The sequence below is a fragment of the Marmota flaviventris genome, chromosome 6 (genome assembly GCF_047511675.1).
Source record: "Marmota flaviventris isolate mMarFla1 chromosome 6, mMarFla1.hap1, whole genome shotgun sequence".
NCBI lineage: Eukaryota > Metazoa > Chordata > Mammalia > Rodentia > Sciuridae > Marmota > Marmota flaviventris.
Genome location: NC_092503.1, coordinates 74,918,695 through 74,925,638, shown reverse-complemented (window position 1 = coordinate 74,925,638; position 6,944 = coordinate 74,918,695). Strand labels below are relative to the sequence as shown.

The following is a 6,944-nucleotide window of genomic DNA, read 5'->3' as shown; positions in this document are numbered from 1 at the left end:
GAACTTTGGATGGGCCAAAGGGGAGGGAGAGGTGGGGAGGAGGCATGGGGCTAGGAAAGATGGTGGAATGAGATGGACATCATTACCTTAGGTACATTATGTAAATGGTGTGACCCCACTTTGTGTACAACCAGAGAAGTGAAAAATTGTGCTCCATTTGTGTACAATGAATCAAAGAACATTCTGCTATCATGTATAACTGATTAGAACAAATAAATAAATAAATAAGATGAATCCCTTGTAAAATTTTGTAAGCAAAATTGACTTTTTAAAGCAGAACTTTATCTGAGTCTTCCTAGGAGTTACCATGGGGGTCTCAAAAAGATCATAGAAACCTATTCAATGACTGGAGAAAACACTGCATTGTTTGAGATGTGCAATATCATGGGCTCCTTGAACTCTGGCTCTGAACTCTCAGGGTGAGTCTTATCATCTTAGAGAATTTACTCTCACTTACTTACCCAAGGTCAGTTCTGTTTTTTATTAAGCAAATCATCTAATGCAAATTATCTAATACAGTGTATTGGGGTGTTCTTGTCTTTTGACCTTGCTATCAAAGATACAAAATCTTATCTTTATGACCTTTTGCTTGTTTGTTTTTGCCTCTGTTTCTTTTTATTGAGGCTTCTCTTATCTCTTGGCATTTGAGACATCCATCTCTTTGCTACAAGGTCACTCGATTTTGATTTAGTTGCACAAAAAGCCTGTCTCAGCTATGGGGTTGACAAGATATGCACATTGATTCTGGTGCCATTCAATATTTGACTTTCTGACTGTAAATAAAATTGTCTTTGCTGTTTGTTTTTGTCTTGAAAAGAAAAACAATGCTTACTCAGCTTGCAAACATGCAATGTAATGGAGAAGTCATCCCCAGACCAAGGAATGCCACAACCTGGGTAATTTTATAAGATTTTTTGTGTTTCCCTGAATTTCATGTTCAAAATAATAAAAAATAGTCAGGCTGTTACAAATGACTATTGAATTTTTAATTGGCACATGTGTTCAATTTGAGTTCATGTGTCAGTGTTCATTGACTAGTTAAAATGTCTCTATTATTGTAAAATTAGAACTAAAATAATCTATACCTGTAAATCATGACTACTTGTTAAAAACCAAATAAATGATTAAAATACTGCTACTGCTACTCCTACTTACCTCTTTGTTTACTTATTAAAAGTGAATCTTGCATTCTAAAGATGTGATCTGGTTGCAGAAGTTGTCTACAGGGGAAGAGTTGGTGGGCTTATTTGGGCACCTTTCAGTTTGAAGACTGTAACACCAGGCTTGTGTAGGAGAGTGTGTCAAGTATCTGGAGGTCTATGACAATTTCAAAGCTGAAGAGAGTAATGGACTTTCATGGATATATATTTGCTCTTGAACTAGGCTTTATACCAGAAGACTCCATAACAGAGAAAAAAAGTAAGTTTCCTTTCTTCATACAAAGAAGTTTGTTTTTTGTAAGTGTTTATAACTGTAGTCCTTTTGCATTTTTGTATAGCAACTTTTTGGGAAAACTCTTGGAAATTAATTGGTCAGAGGGATTTGCCACTTGTTCACAGAAATTTGTCATTTGTTCACAAATATCTAAAATGTCTAATGTCTAGTTCAAACACAGCACATTAGAAAGTTATAGGGTTGAAGTTGTCAGAAATCTAAAAGTGGTGGAGCAATGAATCTGAGAACAGGTGATAGGCTGGAAAAGTGTAAAAGATGTAGCTAGGACCCTGGATCCCTGTCCCAGTCATGGAAGTTGGGTAAAGTCCTTCCTCTACCTTCTAGGAGGCTGGAGTTTTATGACTGGAGGGATTGAGTTCTAGGGATGCTCAAGTATAGAAGACAATACTTGATGGAATCTTTTGGTAAAAATAGTAGAGAAAATATATATGAATTGTGTTGAGATTACTGAAACAATTTTGCATGACTTGGAAAAGGGAAAACTAATTTGTTAGTGCCTCTCTGGGTTGAATAATTAATCTAAATGTCGGTCGGGGGGAATCATAGGTCATATGAATGATCTTTTTGGCTTGTCTGGAGTTTCTCCTCAACAGAAAAGTGATGAATTTATAAGTTACTCTCTCAAAAATTGGGATGTTTCATAAAATCATCCTAAAGCTATAGAAGACAGCAAATTCTGTTTTCTCTGATTAGAATGACTAATATTTAGATGTCAGATACCCCTACCCCTCCTCAGGCAACTTTCTAATTTTATTGTTTTTTTATTATTAGTTGTTCAAAACATTACAAAGCTCTTGACATATCATATTTCATACATTTGATTCAAGTGGGTTATGAACTCCCGTTTTTACCCCGTATACATATTGCAGAATCACATCGGTTACACATCCACGTTTTTACATACTGCCCTACTAGTGTCTGTTGAATTCTGCTGCCCTTCCTATCCTCTACTATCCCCCCTCCCCTCCCCTCTCCTCCCATCTTCTCTCTCTACCCCATCTACTGTAATTCATTTCTCTCCTTTGTTTTTTTCCCTTTCCCCTCACTTCCTCTTATATGTAATTTTGTATAACAATGAGGGTCTCCTTCCATTTCCATGCAATTTCCCTTCTCTCTCCCTTTCCCTCCCACCTCTCATCCCTGTTTAATGGTAATCTTCTTCTCATGCTCTTCCTCCCTGCTCTGTTCTTAGTTGCCCTCCTTATATCAAAGAAGACATTTGGCATTCGTTTTTAAGGGATTGGCTAGCTTCACTTAGCATAATCTGCTCTAATGCCATCCATTTCCCTGCAAATGCCATGATTTTGTCATTTTTTAGTGCTGAGTAATACTCCATTGTGTATAAATGCCACATTTTTTTTATCCATTCATCTATTGAAGGGCATCTGGGTTGGTTCCACAGTCTAGCTATTGTGAATTGTGTTGCTATGAACATCGATGTAGCTGTATCCCTGTAGTACGCTCTTTTAAGGTCTTTGGGGAATAGTCCAAGAAGAGGAATAGCTGGGTCAAATGGTGGTTCCATTCCCAGCTTTCCAAGGAATCTCCATACTGCTTTCCAAAAATATGGAGTGCTTCACGAATTTGCATATCATCCTTGCGCAGGGGCCATGCTAATCTTCTCTGTATCATTCCAATTTTAGTATATGTACTGCCGAAGCGAGCACTTTATTGTTGTTTTTCATTCTTATTTTCTTGTTCTAGTTTCTGGTAGATTTTCTCAACTTTATTTTACAACCCTTCTGTCGAATTCTTCATCTTGCTATTGTATTTTTAAATTTTCAGAGCTATTTTTTTCTCTGATGGCTCTTTGTTTTTTAGCTTCGTATTTTTATTTCATGGATGCAATGTCCTCCCTTCTCTTCTGAATTGATTGTTATTTTGAAAACTTTCCTTCTTGACTACCTGCTCTGTTCCTTAGAGTTTCTTTTGTAGAAGAGAAAGTTTTACTTTAGATTAATTTTGATTGTTGTCTTTCACAAAGGTTGAGTTTTTTTTTTCTTTTTAAGACAGAAGTAATAAAAAACAGACTGAAAACTATATTTGGGTGGGGGATGTAAACCGCTAGGCTGTATGGTAGGAAGTTCTGATTGGGCCATTTGTTGAGAACTATGTGCCCTTGGTGCCTTCAGTTATTTTCTCTAAGGTTGATAAGTCCCTCCATAGAGGAATTCACTCATCTTCTACCCAGAGATTCTAAGCCTGTTTGCCAGGTTCTGCCATTTGAATGGGACTAGTGCTGGAGGTTTTTAAAAAATCAATTTCTCTGTTTTAATCAGTACATCTCACAACCACATTTATCTGTGAGCCCAGCATCCCTTGCTTCCCAGATATTAATCTTTCAGTCTTTTAGCAAGGGGGAGGCCTTCACTTGGCTACAGTGAAGTGGATGGGAAAGAGGAATAGGGGTCTTAGCTGCTTCTTTTATATACTTTAATCCTGTTTCTAGACTCACTGCTCTACTGTTTTCAGAGATAACTTGTGTCCTCACCTCTGAGATGTTTTACAAGGGTCTGTCAAGCTATAGTCTGCTAGCTGAATCACAGTATAACAACCCTCCCTTCCAATCTCTGCCTGTTTTTATAATTTTTTTTTGTAACAGCATGCTCACAGACATGTATTGCCTGCAGCTGCAGAGTTGACCATGTGGCATGCAAAGCCTATAATACTGACTCTCTGGACTGCTTTGGTTTGAATGTGTCCCCTCCACAATTTGTGTGTTGAAACTTTATGGCCATTATCATAGTATGAACTGTTGCAGACTTTAGGAGGTGATTAGGTCACGAGGGCTCCTTCCTTGGGAGTGGGATTAAAGTCCTTTCTAAAAGAGGTTCCAAGCAGCAGTCAGCCCTTTTGCTCTTCTGTCTTCTGTCCTGTTCAGTTACAATTCTCTTCCCGTCCAGGGAATGCAGTACTTAAGGTACTATCCTGAAAGTAGAGAAAACCTTCACCACAGCTGGGCCTGCTAATGCTGTAATCTTTGACTTCCTGGCCTCCAGAACTGTGATAAACTAATTTCTGTTCTTTATAGATGAGTCAGTCTCAGGTGTTTTGTTATAGCAGCACAAAAGTACTAAGCCATAGGCCTTAACATTGAAAAGTCACTGACTCCTGTACTAACGACACTGTGATTCATCCTGATTCTGCCATTTCCCCTGTAATTTTTGAATTGCTCAATAAATATTTACTTTTAATTGTTGCTGTTAAATCCATGTTTGTAAACATTATGCTCTGTTGTATCCAAAAAGCGTTGCTCTTCTCAAGGATAGTTGTTTTAAGTCTCTGTACTTCACATTATGAATCAGGGGTCAAAATAAACACCAGTCTGTCACTGACTTATTGTGCAACATCAGAATAGAGGCTGTAATTCTTTATTTTATAGCCCCCCCTGCCAATTTTGTTCTTACCCTGTTCAGTGTGACAGTAAGAACCACAAGAGATGTAGTGTCTGAAACTTCATTAAAGAGTACAAAGTATGAAATGTAAGGTTCTATTGTTACAATGTATAATTTTAAATACCACTACTGTATAATATAAAATTAATGCCAAATAATAACCATAGCACAGCATGTGTTCATTACTTATTAAAAGCAATTTTGGCGTGGCTCCAGGATATCAGACTCTTGGTCTTCTCCTATATTACTGAATAGTTGTTCTCATTTCTTTGGCTGGTTTTCCCTTTTCATTCAATCTCTAAATGTTGGAGTGAATGGGGATAAATCCTTAGGTCTCTTCTTTCTCCTTTATATAGTTTCTCCCTATGTGGTCTTACCCCATGGTTTTAAATATTGGCTATCTCTATTAATTACTTACGATTTTTTTTATCACTTCTAATCTTTACACATCCCTTTTGTGATACATACACTTGCATTCTTAAGAGGCACCTTAAACCCAATATATGACTTTCTTTCAAGATCTTTCAGCTCTGGTACTACTGGGTGATATAATTCTTCACATTAGTTTTCATCTTTATCATCTCTGACCTGAATAAAGTCCACAGACTTCCAAAGAGGCTCCCTGCTTCTCCCAATGCTTCCTATATAGAAGGTAATGTGATTTCTTTTTTCAGGAACATAGTTTCCATCACTCTTTAACTTAAAACTCTTAAATGGCTTCTTATTACACACGTGATAAAAATTAATCTCCTTATTAAAAAATACAAAAAGCACACAGGCCATGCTATTTTTTTTTTTGTGTGTGTGTGTGAAATAAGAAGAAATACAGAAATATACACATACCTGTTTTTCTTTATAAAATGAATTAGCAGAAATTTAAACCATAAAACTATATGAAGTTGGTTACCTGTATGAGATGATGAGGGAGGGGGGAAAGGGTGGAAAGGATAGGAGATGGAGCAATACATATCTGGGTATAAATTTTTGAATAATTTAAATTTTATGAAAATCATATTACCTCTGTCTTGCTTGGATGGTTAGGGAAAAGGCAGTGAGAGAAGTGCAAACAAATTTTTAGCTCATTTTAGTAGGACTCATTTTTATGGTCATGTGGGTAAAACAATTACAAAACTACTTTTAATGTATATAGATTTGAATATATGAATAAATGAATTAATATTGTTGGGAGCTAGGGTACACAAAGGAAGAAGAGATGCAGAAAAGTAAAACGTGGGAAGGAGAGGAAGATCTCTGTGGATATGGACTGAAACTAGATCATTGGTATGAATACATGATCCTAAAATATATATTAGTATATGTGCTTGCATATATACACAAGTTTAAATATATATGTATCAATGTATGTGTAATATAGGTATATATATATATATATATATATATATATATACACACACACACACACACACACACACACACACACATATGCATGTATTTCCTAACTGTGTGTTGAAAAAAATTCAGTAGCAAAAATGTGCTAGTAGCAGATCTTGGTCTCTAAGATGATTTTCTGCTGAAAGGAACTAGAGCTCTTGGGAGAAATTGCTGATTCTGGGGCTGAGACAAGGAAAGTAACAGATGATCCTAGAACATCTTATTTTGCCAGATTAATGTGGGGGCTAGTATTGAAGCAACTAACCTCCTATGGCAATTTAAAATTACACTAATTTAAACTTAATAAGTCAATTCCTTAGTTGCACTAGTTGTATTTTAATGGTCAATAGCCACAGTATCATACAGCACAGGTGTGGAACATTTCCATTATTGCAGAAAGTTCTATTAGTCAGCCTTATGCTAGAAAGCATGAAGAAATGCCCCAAGAGATAAGATCATATGATGATGCTATCTGAATGAGCTTGAAGGGGCTCCTGCTTGCCAAGACAGGGAACATTTCAGCCTTGAAATAATTAAAAACATTAATGACTTATACATGATTGGGAAAATGCAAATCTATGAACCCATACTGATGATAGATAGATAAATTATACATACATAAATGGGAGAGAAATGAGGACGCCTGCTTTACAGAATGCAAAGGACCCCTGGTAATGTGGAAAGAATACTGCAGTTGTAAAT

The 6,944-nt window shown here is 36.4% G+C and overlaps 1 non-coding gene across 1 annotated transcript; it reads right to left on the bottom strand.

The window, feature by feature from the left end:
• Positions 1–3,015: 3,015 nt before the first annotated feature.
• Positions 3,016–3,122, bottom strand: LOC114086980 (U6 spliceosomal RNA). The gene has a single exon (XR_003581715.1). It is a non-coding gene; the product is annotated as a U6 spliceosomal RNA (small nuclear RNA).
• Between the last annotated feature and the right edge of the window lie 3,822 nt (positions 3,123–6,944).